Source organism: Passer domesticus, chromosome 8 (genome assembly GCF_036417665.1).
Source record: "Passer domesticus isolate bPasDom1 chromosome 8, bPasDom1.hap1, whole genome shotgun sequence".
In the NCBI taxonomy this organism is placed as follows: domain Eukaryota; kingdom Metazoa; phylum Chordata; class Aves; order Passeriformes; family Passeridae; genus Passer; species Passer domesticus.
The window spans coordinates 7,955,679-7,971,553 of NC_087481.1; the positions used below are offsets into that span (position 1 = coordinate 7,955,679).

The 15,875-nt window shown below is 50.5% G+C and overlaps 1 non-coding gene across 1 annotated transcript; it reads left to right on the forward strand.

Annotated features, from left to right (window-relative positions):
• Window positions 1-591: 591 nt before the first annotated feature.
• LOC135306995 (small nucleolar RNA SNORA74) lies at window positions 592-776 on the forward strand. Its single transcript, XR_010367758.1, has one exon. It is a non-coding gene; the product is annotated as a small nucleolar RNA SNORA74 (small nucleolar RNA).
• Window positions 777-15,875: the final 15,099 nt, after the last annotated feature.

Genomic DNA, 15,875 nt, shown 5'->3' on the forward strand with positions numbered 1-15,875 from the left:
GCTCAAAAGCCTTCACTCGGCTTTTGTGTTCTGCCATAAGCCAGGCCGCTGCTGTTGAACTTTATGAATACAGATGGACCTGATGGATTATTTGCGATGTTTCTGCTGTCCTCTCTTTAGGCCTTCAGCTGATGGGGGGATCACGGTGACCCGCAGCTGTCGGTGGCCGGCAGCAGCCCTGAGGTGGCCCGACCTTGTCGTGTGTGAAACGCCCAAGCTGTGCTGTGCTGGGACAGCCAAGGAGACTCTCCAGGAGGGCACTTGAACCTGTGGAGAGGAGATGAGAAGGAATAAGCTGCCCCTGAGAGACAGGGAGAGCTCTGGAGCCACGTGGGTGAGGTGTGACCATGAGCCAGTGAGGGGAAATGGGGAAAAATGTTTTGCTGTCTTGAATTAACTAAAAGGCCTCTGCTGGCTCCTGTGCTAGCCTCAGGTCCTCAGGGTGGCAATAACATTGCTGGTTTATCCAGCAGTTAGGTTTAGCTTATCCCACTTGCTGGATGAAGCCTTGATGATAGTAGGCATCATCAGAGAAGTGCCTCCACATTTTTTCTGCCCTGTAAACCCCCCCGTTTTGGTGGGTTTTTTTCTCCCAGCAGTAGTCAGCTGCCCGTGGCTGCTCAGTGCCTGTGCCAGTGTTATGCTGCTGGGAGAGGAAGGTGCTGCTGAGCTTTCCTGGCACCGGTGGGGCCATCCTGGTGCTCAGTGGTGCCAGGTTTTGGCAGCACTCTGCACGCCCGAGAGTGGAGTTACAGCCTAGATTGGATGCGGACAACACACAGAAAATAGAAAATTCTGTTGCAGATATTTTAATGTGCATCTTTTATATAAACATGAATGTCAGTTAATTAACTGGTCAATGCTAAGGTTTGAATAGGGGTCCTCTTTTCAGCTGTCTTTATTGGGTTTTTATTACAGGTAAATTGTTGGTGTGAGGCTTGCTGGAGCAGCAGGAGTGGTCAGAAGTAAAGCTGTCGATGCTGCTTTGAAGATCCTTGTTTGAAAGGTATTGAGAAGATGGAAACCTGGAGCCCACAGTTTAAATGGGGCAGCTGGAGAAGAATTTGTTTTCAGGATGTGGATGTAGGAATTGGAAACATCAAAGGTGATTTGGGGCAAAGTATAACAAGAATTATGTGTAGAGTTTATTGTTGATCTCCTCTCATTGCTTTTTTGGAAATACATTTTTATATGACCTCAATTAAACGTATTTATATTTAAGCTTGCTCAGTTTGCTTTTCATTATCTTACAAGGCTGTTGGATGCAGCAGGATTTGAGAGTGGAGACTGGAGAGGCTGTAGTGAGGCACCAGCTCTCATCCCTGGGCCTGGGGGGAAATGAGCCCACAAAGGAAGGTTGGAAAAGGCTGATGGATGTGTAAAATACATCAGAACTGGTGGGAGGGTGTGGTATCGGCAGAAGAAATGCAGCACTCAATATGAGTGATCAGCGAATCTCAAAACTTTATTGATAGGCACATACATTTATATTGGTGTTAATGAGGCTAATACATATTGCAAAAGGCGAGCTCATTATTGGTTAGTTACTTATCAGCTAACTATGCCTACCTTAACATTCTTGTGACTACTATGTTGCAGCTGTCCACATCTTTTCTTCATATTTCTAACTAACAATCCTCTCCCCCATCCTGATGTTGCACCAAGGGCACAGCGCCCTTGCCTGATTTAGACACTGACTGCTGGCTCCTATACCTATCTCCTTCTTCCTTAACTAACGGTATTATATCAGTGTGACCTTTGTCAACTAGCCAGCTGTTCACAAAATCCTCCACAGGGAGGGACAGACAGGGCTTCAGACAAAAATGGTATTTAAATGCAAAAGCTGGAACAAAAGGAGTAATTTGCTTTCCAAAATGAGATTTGGATCCCTTTGGATTCCTTGAAGTCTTCTAGGAAACCCTGACTTTGTGAAATAATCCAGACTCCTTAAATGTCCCTGGCACTGTTAGTTTAGCCATGAGCCCTTCTGCCACCTGAATATCCAGAGCTTTGAATGCACTTTTTTTGTACTGCACATGGGAATACTTGTTAAAATACTAATCACTGGGGAATAAAAGTTTTTCCTGGTTGAAGCCTGAGTTCTGTTGTTTCTGTAGGAGCAAATCCCACCTGCAAAACTAATCAGGGGTTTCTCCATGGATTTATGTTGTGTCCAGCAATTTTCCTCTTTCCCAGGGCTGGGTGCCTGCTGCCTGTGTGGTGTGGGGGGGTCCTGCCTGCTGGCAGCCAAGGAACGCTCACTTGTGTCAGGGAGCTCTCCTGCTGGACCAGGTATTCCCAAAAGTGGTAAAAAATGGGGAATTTGGGCTTTTGCCAATATCCCATCCATCCCTGCGCTCTGGCACTGGGAAGCCATTCCCTGTGTCCTGTCCCACCATCCCCTGGAAAATGTAGAGACTTGTTTCCTGTCAGCTCCTTCAGGTAACATCACCCCAAAGTTTCTCTCCAGGTGAACATTCCCAGCTGTGCCAGGCATTCCCGCCAGGAGAGCTGCTCCATCCCTCTGCTCATCCTGAAGCCTCCTCTGGCCTGGCTCCAGCAGCTCCAGCTCCTCCCTGTGCTGGGCCAGCTCTGCAGGTGAGCTCCCACTTGAGCACAGAGCCACAGGTGATGCCTCAAGTTTTAGCTTTTATATGTTTCAGATTCTATTCTGCATTAGTGTGTAAGTTTAGGCTTCATATTATGGGATGGTGAGCTATCTTCACACAGCAGGGAGACAAAACAAATCCATATAGACCATATTGCCTCAAGGAACGAATAATAGCCCAATGATTTGTCAATGGTTTGTAGCCCAAATTCTCTTGCCCATCCAGAGCAGACATCCACATGCTGCAATTTGCATTACATGTGCGATATATTCATTTGTGCAGAAGCTCAAATTATTTTAGAAAATGCAGTACAAGATGTCATTACTGGAGTACAGGGGAATGCTTTTGAGACTGCAGAAGATAAAGTCCAAAAGACAGCCCCCGGCAAGTGCGGCAGCTTACAATTGCAGAGAGACTAAAGAGTCTCCAGATCGGGCAATCACACATCACACACCAAGCCCCTTTTGGGAGACTAAAATACATCCCCGTCTCAATCCACACCAACAACGCTGCGGTTTTCGCCTTTGCCCATGCTGGTGAGAAATCAAAAGATGTTATAAAACGTTCCTTTTTAGCTTTTTCCACTTTCCCAGTTCCACAGGAAATTAAAACTGATCATGGTCCTGCTTATACCTCCCACTGATTCCAACCATTTTCTCACCAGTGGGGTACAAAACATGTCACAGCCATACCACACTCTGCCACAGGACACTCCGTAGTCCAGAGGGCCCACTCTTCCATCCAAAGGATCCTTGATCAACAGAGACAGGGAGTCCACATATTATCTCCCATTGAGACACTGGCCAAGGCCCTTGATGTGCTCAACTTTTTCAACACCTCATTTATGGAGCCAACTCCCCCAGTCACCAGGCCTTTTGCATTTCATGTGACTGCAGGCCAGTTAAAAGAAAAGCCGCCTGTGTTCATCAAAGACCCTGAATCCAAAGAATTTATGGGTCCTTTATCATTCATTACCTGGGGGAGAGGATATGCTCGTGTCTCTACAGCAGCAGGCCCAACATGGATCCCAGCAAAAAAACATCAAACCCTTCTACCAATGGCCAGGCAAACACCAGAGCCACCATCAGAAGAACAGAATGAAAGCCTAAGAGAGACAGCAGCAGCCTGGAAAAGAAGAAGAAGAAGGACAGAAGAAGATCTCCTAAGCAGTGTGGACCACACAGACCAACACCAAGATAGCTCAGACACCACTAAGCGGGATATATCACTTAACATTTGGAAAAACTATATTCTAGCCTTGATATTTGATTCTTCTAATAAGCTGACTTCAAACCCTTGCCTTACAGAAGAGAAAGTTTAGTGGGACCAGAATTTAAGTTTAACATTGCAATCTCCCTATCTCTTTACTTTCAGGCCACCCAAGCCTCCACCCACTACTAAATTAGCTAAAGTCAAAGGATGCTGTCCTTTGTTGCCGCTGCAGCAGGCAGCCACAAGCAGCAAAGCTCCTCACTATGCCACGTGCCTTCAGCTGGCTGCTTCCACAGCCAAGCCACAATTTCTTGCCCATGGCCACGCTTGTCAACCTCTTCTCACATAGGGACTCAGTATACCAGAGCGTCCAGCCGCTCAAAGATCAAACAAACAAGATCCAGACGAAAGGCAACAATGACTGGCTCACTGGACTTTTGAAAGCCTCGGGCACGAAAGGCTGGCTTTCACCTTTAGTTAAGTCTGTTTTGTGGACTTTGTTTCTTGTATTCATTGTGTTGCTTATTCTATCCAGTTTTGCTCAACGCTTGCAAAAGTCCATGGCAGAAGCCTTCATTCTTGAAATCATAAAGGGGGCAGTTGTGGAGGCCCAGGGGCCTCTCATTGCAACTGTAATACCTTAGGGCAAAGGGGACCAAGGTGAAACAGAGAAACCCCTCTGAATGCAAGGCTCTCACCCATGGCCACTTGCAGCCTCTTGCAATCTGCAGCTTTTCTTGCTATCACCCACTTCAACTGCCATTTTTTCCTTATAGCTACTCTCCAGAGAATGTTCTTCCCTCTCTTCTTCCCTGCTGGTCCTGCCTTCACACATTCACCCCCCCCCATATGAAACCCTCAGTCCCCAGCCTCATTTTCTCCCTGTCCCTGGACCCTCTTCGACACAATGCACAGCGTTTGGAGTTGCACACAAAGACCCGTCTCTGGCCTCGTTCATCAGCACTTGAAGCAAGTGTGCTCCGAGCTCTGGGAGTGCAGGTCACTCACACGGGCTCACTGTGGACACGCCGCAATCACACAGTCATTGAGTGCACCAGAGAACCTGGCCTCTAATAAAAGGCATGAATCCCACAGCCCACCCAAACCAATGCCTTGCATGTCTCTACTTTTTCCTTCTTTGCTCATCTCTCATGTCACTTTCCCCATTTCCTCTCTCTGGCAGCTTGGCTTCTCTCTCTCCTGCCTGCAGCTTCAGCCACATGCGTGACTCTGCAGGAACAGGCTGACCCACAGGGAAGTGGGAGAGGATACTTTGTCAGGAACTGAAGTGACAGAACAAGGGGGAATGGCATGAAACTGCAAGAGCTGGAATCCATTTGATGATGGGAAGAAGTTCTTTCCTGTCAGGGTGCTTGTCCCTGACACCGGGACCAGTGCAGCGAGGCTGTGCATACCCCATGGCCACAAACATCCAAGGCCAGCTTGGACAGGGGCCGAGACAACCTGCTGTGCTGGGAGGCTGCTCAGCTTGGAACCAGATGATCTTTAGGGTCCCTTCCTAGCCAAACCATTCAAGGATTTCATCATTCCACCATGCCGTGTGGAGCGGCCATGAAACATCTGTGACATCACAGCTCCCACAGTGTTCCAGGTGGAACGTCCAGCACCTGGAAACCTGCAGAGCAGACACTCTGCCTGCTGCCAGTGGTCAGTTGGTGCTCGCTCTGCGCTCTGCCTGTCAGCACTCAGCTGTTGCTGCTGCTGCCTGGGATTTTCCTGCTGCCTGCTCTGGAGCGCCAATCCCAGCAGGATGAGCACTGCTGCTCCAGTGGAGGTACAGTGCCATTCCAGGGAGAAAGCAGCCTGCTTGAGCAGGCTGCAGCCACGTGGCAATGGATGGTGTGGGACAGGAACCCCACTGTCAGATTGTGATGTCTCTTGCAGACTGCCAGAGACATGGTGGAGGGGATGCAAGTGGACATGGTGCTAGGTGAGGAAGAAAGGATGGAGGTGGACACAGAAGAGCAAGTTGAGGAGATGGAAGTGGACATGGAGGATAACATCGAGGAGATGGAAGTTGATGAGGAGGATGACATCGAGGCGATGGAAGTGGATGAGAAGGATGAGGAGGAGCCCATGGTCCTTGGATGAAGATGGAGCTTCACAAGTAAGACAGGCAGATGCTCCCCATGCCCTGCCCACAGACACAGTGGCTGCCCTGACGCCAGGCTGGGGCTGGGCTGGATGGCCCCGCTCGGGGACACGCTGCCCGCAGGGGGCCTGGATTGTGCTGCCACAAGCACCAGCCCTGGCCTGCCCTGCACTTGTCTGGGGCCACAGCAGCCCTGCCAGCCCTGTCCCAGCTCCTGGGGCCCAGCTTCCAGTCTAGCTGGCAGCAGACTCCAACTTTGCTTCTTCCTTTCTTCCAGGACTGATGGAGATGATGGCCGTACATATTACGCCTCTGTATATATGTTTGAAAACTTAGAAGATTTTTGTAAATATGTCCTTAGGTTAGTAGTTCACTGTAAATATGTTTTGAAGATTGTTAGTCCATAGGATCCCATGTAAATAAATCCTGTAGATTGTTATTGTTGTTGTTGTTATAAGTATTGTTGTAATGAAAGCTGTTCTGTAAATCCTAGAGTTTGGCAATCTTTGGCAAATAAATACTGCTTCATTTTAAAACCTCACTTCTCTTTGCCATTCCTTTGGGCACAGGCAGAATTTGCACACTTGGGATTTCCACTTGTTCCGGGATCCCGGGGCTGGAGCTCCCTGGGGCTGCTGCCACGGCCACCCCGCGGCTGGGGGTCCCTGTGCACAGGGGGTCCCACTGACACCACTGCTGCCGCTGGGCACTGCTGCTGCTCCTGGGCTGGGGCACAGCCGCGTCCCCAAGAGCTGAGCTGTCACCAGCACAGAGTGGGCTCTCACTGAAGGGGCCCCTGCAGCCATGCCAGCAAAGCAAGGCAGGAAACTTTCAGCCACCCTTCCTGCTGCAGCCACAGGGACTCCTGGCTCCAGAGCCGCCATCAAGCCACAGGGATGCAAAATCCACCTTCCCGCTCTCAAGGCCTTGACAGCCTTGGCAACTGTGGCACCTGCATCTGGGCTGCTGCAGGGGCTGATATTTAAGGCTTGCAGCCTCCAAAGGCTCCAGGCTCTGCTTCCCAGCCTGCCCCGCACTGCCCTGGGCCCGCATTGCTCAAGAGACAAAAGCCAAACCAGGGGATCCTCATCCTGCCCAAATTGCTGAATTGACTGCTGTCCTTGGGACCTTCTCCACTTTCAAAGGGCCTATTCGTCTGATCACTGATTCGTCAGATATCTATGGCCTAGTGTAGCGGGCTGAAAAATTCCATTTTCAAAGACATTTCTAACCCCAACTAGAGCATTTGCTTTCCCCTTTCATTTCTCTTTTGTCCCACAGACAACACCCACACTATATCATGCACACAAGATCTCATACCACCCTTCCTGCATTTATAGTAGGCAATGCTAAAGCAGATGCCCCAGCAATGGTTGTCCAAATCTCCCTACGGAATGGTTTTGACCAGGCTAGGATCCACCACCACTTCCACCATCCAAACATTCCTGCACCGCTCAGCATCTTTAAAATTACCCAAGATCAGGCAAGATCCATGGCAAACACCTGCCCAAATTGTCAGCAACATGCCTTTGCTTCTGTCACAGCTGCACTCAATCCAAGAGGACCAAAGACTCTCCAGATCGGGCAATCACACACCAAGCCCCTTTTGGGAGACTAAAATACATCCCCGTCTCAATCCACACCAACAACGCTGCGGTTTTCGCCTTTGCCCATGCTGGTGAGAAATCAAAAGATGTTATAAAACGTTCCTTTTTAGCTTTTTCCACTTTCCCAGTTCCACAGGAAATTAAAACTGATCATGGTCCTGCTTATACCTCCCACTGATTCCAACCATTTTCTCACCAGTGGGGTACAAAACATGTCACAGCCATACCACACTCTGCCACAGGACACTCCGTAGTCCAGAGGGCCCACTCTTCCATCCAAAGGATCCTTGATCAACAGAGACAGGGAGTCCACATATTATCTCCCATTGAGACACTGGCCAAGGCCCTTGATGTGCTCAACTTTTTCAACACCTCATTTATGGAGCCAACTCCCCCAGTCACCAGGCCTTTTGCATTTCATGTGACTGCAGGCCAGTTAAAAGAAAAGCCGCCTGTGTTCATCAAAGACCCTGAATCCAAAGAATTTATGGGTCCTTTATCATTCATTACCTGGGGGAGAGGATATGCTCGTGTCTCTACAGCAGCAGGCCCAACATGGATCCCAGCAAAAAAACATCAAACCCTTCTACCAATGGCCAGGCAAACACCAGAGCCACCATCAGAAGAACAGAATGAAAGCCTAAGAGAGACAGCAGCAGCCTGGAAAAGAAGAAGAAGAAGGACAGAAGAAGATCTCCTAAGCAGTGTGGACCACACAGACCAACACCAAGATAGCTCAGACACCACTAAGCGGGATATATCACTTAACATTTGGAAAAACTATATTCTAGCCTTGATATTTGATTCTTCTAATAAGCTGACTTCAAACCCTTGCCTTACAGAAGAGAAAGTTTAGTGGGACCAGAATTTAAGTTTAACATTGCAATCTCCCTATCTCTTTACTTTCAGGCCACCCAAGCCTCCACCCACTACTAAATTAGCTAAAGTCAAAGGATGCTGTCCTTTGTTGCCGCTGCAGCAGGCAGCCACAAGCAGCAAAGCTCCTCACTATGCCACGTGCCTTCAGCTGGCTGCTTCCACAGCCAAGCCACAATTTCTTGCCCATGGCCACGCTTGTCAACCTCTTCTCACATAGGGACTCAGTATACCAGAGCGTCCAGCCGCTCAAAGATCAAACAAACAAGATCCAGACGAAAGGCAACAATGACTGGCTCACTGGACTTTTGAAAGCCTCGGGCACGAAAGGCTGGCTTTCACCTTTAGTTAAGTCTGTTTTGTGGACTTTGTTTCTTGTATTCATTGTGTTGCTTATTCTATCCAGTTTTGCTCAACGCTTGCAAAAGTCCATGGCAGAAGCCTTCATTCTTGAAATCATAAAGGGGGCAGTTGTGGAGGCCCAGGGGCCTCTCATTGCAACTGTAATACCTTAGGGCAAAGGGGACCAAGGTGAAACAGAGAAACCCCTCTGAATGCAAGGCTCTCACCCATGGCCACTTGCAGCCTCTTGCAATCTGCAGCTTTTCTTGCTATCACCCACTTCAACTGCCATTTTTTCCTTATAGCTACTCTCCAGAGAATGTTCTTCCCTCTCTTCTTCCCTGCTGGTCCTGCCTTCACACATTCACCCCCCCCCATATGAAACCCTCAGTCCCCAGCCTCATTTTCTCCCTGTCCCTGGACCCTCTTCGACACAATGCACAGCGTTTGGAGTTGCACACAAAGACCCGTCTCTGGCCTCGTTCATCAGCACTTGAAGCAAGTGTGCTCCGAGCTCTGGGAGTGCAGGTCACTCACACGGGCTCACTGTGGACACGCCGCAATCACACAGTCATTGAGTGCACCAGAGAACCTGGCCTCTAATAAAAGGCATGAATCCCACAGCCCACCCAAACCAATGCCTTGCATGTCTCTACTTTTTCCTTCTTTGCTCATCTCTCATGTCACTTTCCCCATTTCCTCTCTCTGGCAGCTTGGCTTCTCTCTCTCCTGCCTGCAGCTTCAGCCACATGCGTGACTCTGCAGGAACAGGCTGACCCACAGGGAAGTGGGAGAGGATACTTTGTCAGGAACTGAAGTGACAGAACAAGGGGGAATGGCATGAAACTGCAAGAGCTGGAATCCATTTGATGATGGGAAGAAGTTCTTTCCTGTCAGGGTGCTTGTCCCTGACACCGGGACCAGTGCAGCGAGGCTGTGCATACCCCATGGCCACAAACATCCAAGGCCAGCTTGGACAGGGGCCGAGACAACCTGCTGTGCTGGGAGGCTGCTCAGCTTGGAACCAGATGATCTTTAGGGTCCCTTCCTAGCCAAACCATTCAAGGATTTCATCATTCCACCATGCCGTGTGGAGCGGCCATGAAACATCTGTGACATCACAGCTCCCACAGTGTTCCTGGTGGAACGTCCAGCACCTGGAAACCAGCAGAGCAGACACTCTGCCTGCTGCCAGTGGTCAGTTGGCGCTCGCTCTGCGCTCTGCCTGTCAGCACTCAGCTGTTGCTGCTGCTGCCTGGGATTTTCCTGCTGCCTGCTCTGGAGCGCCAATCCCAGCAGGATGAGCACTGCTGCTCCAGTGGAGGTACAGTGCCATTCCAGGGAGAAAGCAGCCTGCTTGAGCAGGCTGCAGCCACGTGGCAATGGATGGTGTGGGACAGGAACCCCACTGTCAGATTGTGATGTCTCTTGCAGACTGCCAGAGACACGGTGGAGGGGATGCAAGTGGACATGGTGCTAGGTGAGGAAGAAAGGATGGAGGTGGACACAGAAGAGCAAGTTGAGGAGATGGAAGTGGACATGGAGGATAACATCGAGGAGATGGAAGTTGATGAGGAGGATGACATCGAGGCGATGGAAGTGGATGAGAAGGATGAGGAGGAGCCCATGGTCCTTGGATGAAGATGGAGCTTCACAAGTAAGACAGGCAGATGCTCCCCATGCCCTGCCCACAGACACAGTGGCTGCCCTGACGCCAGGCTGGGGCTGGGCTGGATGGCCCCGCTCAGGGACACGCTGCCCGCAGGGGGCCTGGATTGTGCTGCCACAAGCACCAGCCCTGGCCTGCCCTGCACTTGTCTGGGGCCACAGCAGCCCTGCCAGCCCTGTCCCAGCTCCTGGGGCCCAGCTTCCAGTCTAGCTGGCAGCAGACTCCAACTTTGCTTCTTCCTTTCTTCCAGGACTGATGGAGATGATGGCCGTACATATTACGCCTCTGTATATATGTTTGAAAACTTAGAAGATTTTTGTAAATATGTCCTTAGGTTAGTAGTTCACTGTAAATATGTTTTGAAGATTGTTAGTCCATAGGATCCCATGTAAATAAATCCTGTAGATTGTTATTGTTGTTGTTGTTATAAGTATTGTTGTAATGAAAGCTGTTCTGTAAATCCTAGAGTTTGGCAATCTTTGGCAAATAAATACTGCTTCATTTTAAAACCTCACTTCTCTTTGCCATTCCTTTGGGCACAGGCAGAATTTGCACACTTGGGATTTCCACTTGTTCCGGGATCCCGGGGCTGGAGCTCCCTGGGGCTGCTGCCACGGCCACCCCGCGGCTGGGGGTCCCTGTGCACAGGGGGTCCCACTGACACCACTGCTGCCGCTGGGCACTGCTGCTGCTCCTGGGCTGGGGCACAGCCGCGTCCCCAAGAGCTGAGCTGTCACCAGCACAGAGTGGGCTCTCACTGAAGGGGCCCCTGCAGCCATGCCAGCAAAGCAAGGCAGGAAACTTTCAGCCACCCTTCCTGCTGCAGCCACAGGGACTCCTGGCTCCAGAGCCGCCATCAAGCCACAGGGATGCAAAATCCACCTTCCCGCTCTCAAGGCCTTGACAGCCTTGGCAACTGTGGCACCTGCATCTGGGCTGCTGCAGGGGCTGATATTTAAGGCTTGCAGCCTCCAAAGGCTCCAGGCTCTGCTTCCCAGCCTGCCCCGCACTGCCCTGGGCCCGCATTGCTCAAGAGACAAAAGCCAAACCAGGGGATCCTCATCCTGCCCAAATTGCTGAATTGACTGCTGTCCTTGGGACCTTCTCCACTTTCAAAGGGCCTATTCGTCTGATCACTGATTCGTCAGATATCTATGGCCTAGTGTAGCGGGCTGAAAAATTCCATTTTCAAAGACATTTCTAACCCCAACTAGAGCATTTGCTTTCCCCTTTCATTTCTCTTTTGTCCCACAGACAACACCCACACTATATCATGCACACAAGATCTCATACCACCCTTCCTGCATTTATAGTAGGCAATGCTAAAGCAGATGCCCCAGCAATGGTTGTCCAAATCTCCCTACGGAATGGTTTTGACCAGGCTAGGATCCACCACCACTTCCACCATCCAAACATTCCTGCACCGCTCAGCATCTTTAAAATTACCCAAGATCAGGCAAGATCCATGGCAAACACCTGCCCAAATTGTCAGCAACATGCCTTTGCTTCTGTCACAGCTGCACTCAATCCAAGAGGACCAAAGACTCTCCAGATCGGGCAATCACACACCAAGCCCCTTTTGGGAGACTAAAATACATCCCCGTCTCAATCCACACCAACAACGCTGCGGTTTTCGCCTTTGCCCATGCTGGTGAGAAATCAAAAGATGTTATAAAACGTTCCTTTTTAGCTTTTTCCACTTTCCCAGTTCCACAGGAAATTAAAACTGATCATGGTCCTGCTTATACCTCCCACTGATTCCAACCATTTTCTCACCAGTGGGGTACAAAACATGTCACAGCCATACCACACTCTGCCACAGGACACTCCGTAGTCCAGAGGGCCCACTCTTCCATCCAAAGGATCCTTGATCAACAGAGACAGGGAGTCCACATATTATCTCCCATTGAGACACTGGCCAAGGCCCTTGATGTGCTCAACTTTTTCAACACCTCATTTATGGAGCCAACTCCCCCAGTCACCAGGCCTTTTGCATTTCATGTGACTGCAGGCCAGTTAAAAGAAAAGCCGCCTGTGTTCATCAAAGACCCTGAATCCAAAGAATTTATGGGTCCTTTATCATTCATTACCTGGGGGAGAGGATATGCTCGTGTCTCTACAGCAGCAGGCCCAACATGGATCCCAGCAAAAAAACATCAAACCCTTCTACCAATGGCCAGGCAAACACCAGAGCCACCATCAGAAGAACAGAATGAAAGCCTAAGAGAGACAGCAGCAGCCTGGAAAAGAAGAAGAAGAAGGACAGAAGAAGATCTCCTAAGCAGTGTGGACCACACAGACCAACACCAAGATAGCTCAGACACCACTAAGCGGGATATATCACTTAACATTTGGAAAAACTATATTCTAGCCTTGATATTTGATTCTTCTAATAAGCTGACTTCAAACCCTTGCCTTACAGAAGAGAAAGTTTAGTGGGACCAGAATTTAAGTTTAACATTGCAATCTCCCTATCTCTTTACTTTCAGGCCACCCAAGCCTCCACCCACTACTAAATTAGCTAAAGTCAAAGGATGCTGTCCTTTGTTGCCGCTGCAGCAGGCAGCCACAAGCAGCAAAGCTCCTCACTATGCCACGTGCCTTCAGCTGGCTGCTTCCACAGCCAAGCCACAATTTCTTGCCCATGGCCACGCTTGTCAACCTCTTCTCACATAGGGACTCAGTATACCAGAGCGTCCAGCCGCTCAAAGATCAAACAAACAAGATCCAGACGAAAGGCAACAATGACTGGCTCACTGGACTTTTGAAAGCCTCGGGCACGAAAGGCTGGCTTTCACCTTTAGTTAAGTCTGTTTTGTGGACTTTGTTTCTTGTATTCATTGTGTTGCTTATTCTATCCAGTTTTGCTCAACGCTTGCAAAAGTCCATGGCAGAAGCCTTCATTCTTGAAATCATAAAGGGGGCAGTTGTGGAGGCCCAGGGGCCTCTCATTGCAACTGTAATACCTTAGGGCAAAGGGGACCAAGGTGAAACAGAGAAACCCCTCTGAATGCAAGGCTCTCACCCATGGCCACTTGCAGCCTCTTGCAATCTGCAGCTTTTCTTGCTATCACCCACTTCAACTGCCATTTTTTCCTTATATCTACTCTCCAGAGAATGTTCTTCCCTCTCTTCTTCCCTGCTGGTCCTGCCTTCACACATTCACCCCCCCCCCATATGAAACCCTCAGTCCCCAGCCTCATTTTCTCCCTGTCCCTGGACCCTCTTCGACACAATGCACAGCGTTTGGAGTTGCACACAAAGACCCGTCTCTGGCCTCGTTCATCAGCACTTGAAGCAAGTGTGCTCCGAGCTCTGGGAGTGCAGGTCACTCACACGGGCTCACTGTGGACACGCCGCAATCACACAGTCATTGAGTGCACCAGAGAACCTGGCCTCTAATAAAAGGCATGAATCCCACAGCCCACCCAAACCAATGCCTTGCATGTCTCTACTTTTTCCTTCTTTGCTCATCTCTCATGTCACTTTCCCCATTTCCTCTCTCTGGCAGCTTGGCTTCTCTCTCTCCTGCCTGCAGCTTCAGCCACATGCGTGACTCTGCAGGAACAGGCTGACCCACAGGGAAGTGGGAGAGGATACTTTGTCAGGAACTGAAGTGACAGAACAAGGGGGAATGGCATGAAACTGCAAGAGCTGGAATCCATTTGATGATGGGAAGAAGTTCTTTCCTGTCAGGGTGCTTGTCCCTGACACCGGGACCAGTGCAGCGAGGCTGTGCATACCCCATGGCCACAAACATCCAAGGCCAGCTTGGACAGGGGCCGAGACAACCTGCTGTGCTGGGAGGCTGCTCAGCTTGGAACCAGATGATCTTTAGGGTCCCTTCCTAGCCAAACCATTCAAGGATTTCATCATTCCACCATGCCGTGTGGAGCGGCCATGAAACATCTGTGACATCACAGCTCCCACAGTGTTCCAGGTGGAACGTCCAGCACCTGGAAACCTGCAGAGCAGACACTCTGCCTGCTGCCAGTGGTCAGTTGGCGCTCGCTCTGCGCTCTGCCTGTCAGCACTCAGCTGTTGCTGCTGCTGCCTGGGATTTTCCTGCTGCCTGCTCTGGAGCGCCAATCCCAGCAGGATGAGCACTGCTGCTCCAGTGGAGGTACAGTGCCATTCCAGGGAGAAAGCAGCCTGCTTGAGCAGGCTGCAGCCACGTGGCAATGGATGGTGTGGGACAGGAACCCCACTGTCAGATTGTGATGTCTCTTGCAGACTGCCAGAGACACGGTGGAGGGGATGCAAGTGGACATGGTGCTAGGTGAGGAAGAAAGGATGGAGGTGGACACAGAAGAGCAAGTTGAGGAGATGGAAGTGGACATGGAGGATAACATCGAGGAGATGGAAGTTGATGAGGAGGATGACATCGAGGCGATGGAAGTGGATGAGAAGGATGAGGAGGAGCCCATGGTCCTTGGATGAAGATGGAGCTTCACAAGTAAGACAGGCAGATGCTCCCCATGCCCTGCCCACAGACACAGTGGCTGCCCTGACGCCAGGCTGGGGCTGGGCTGGATGGCCCCGCTCAGGGACACGCTGCCCGCAGGGGGCCTGGATTGTGCTGCCACAAGCACCAGCCCTGGCCTGCCCTGCACTTGTCTGGGGCCACAGCAGCCCTGCCAGCCCTGTCCCAGCTCCTGGGGCCCAGCTTCCAGTCTAGCTGGCAGCAGACTCCAACTTTGCTTCTTCCTTTCTTCCAGGACTGATGGAGATGATGGCCGTACATATTACGCCTCTGTATATATGTTTGAAAACTTAGAAGATTTTTGTAAATATGTCCTTAGGTTAGTAGTTCACTGTAAATATGTTTTGAAGATTGTTAGTCCATAGGATCCCATGTAAATAAATCCTGTAGATTGTTATTGTTGTTGTTGTTGTTGTTATAAGTATTGTTGTAATGAAAGCTGTTCTGTAAATCCTAGAGTTTGGCAATCTTTGGCAAATAAATACTGCTTCATTTTAAAACCTCACTTCTCTTTGCCATTCCTTTGGGCACAGGCAGAATTTGCACACTTGGGATTTCCACTTGTTCCGGGATCCCGGGGCTGGAGCTCCCTGGGGCTTCTGCCACGGCCACCCCGCGGCTGGGGGTCCCTGTGCACAGGGGGTCCCACTGACACCACTGCTGCCGCTGGGCACTGCTGCTGCTCCTGGGCTGGGGCACAGCCGCGTCCCCAAGAGCTGAGCTGTCACCAGCACAGAGTGGGCTCTCACTGAAGGGGCCCCTGCAGCCATGCCAGCAAAGCAAGGCAGGAAACTTTCAGCCACCCTTCCTGCTGCAGCCACAGGGACTCCTGGCTCCAGAGCCGCCATCAAGCCACAGGGATGCAAAATCCACCTTCCCGCTCTCAAGGCCTTGACAGCCTTGGCAACTGTGGCACCTGCATCTGGGCTGCTGCAGGGGCTGATATTTAAGGCTTGCAGCCTCC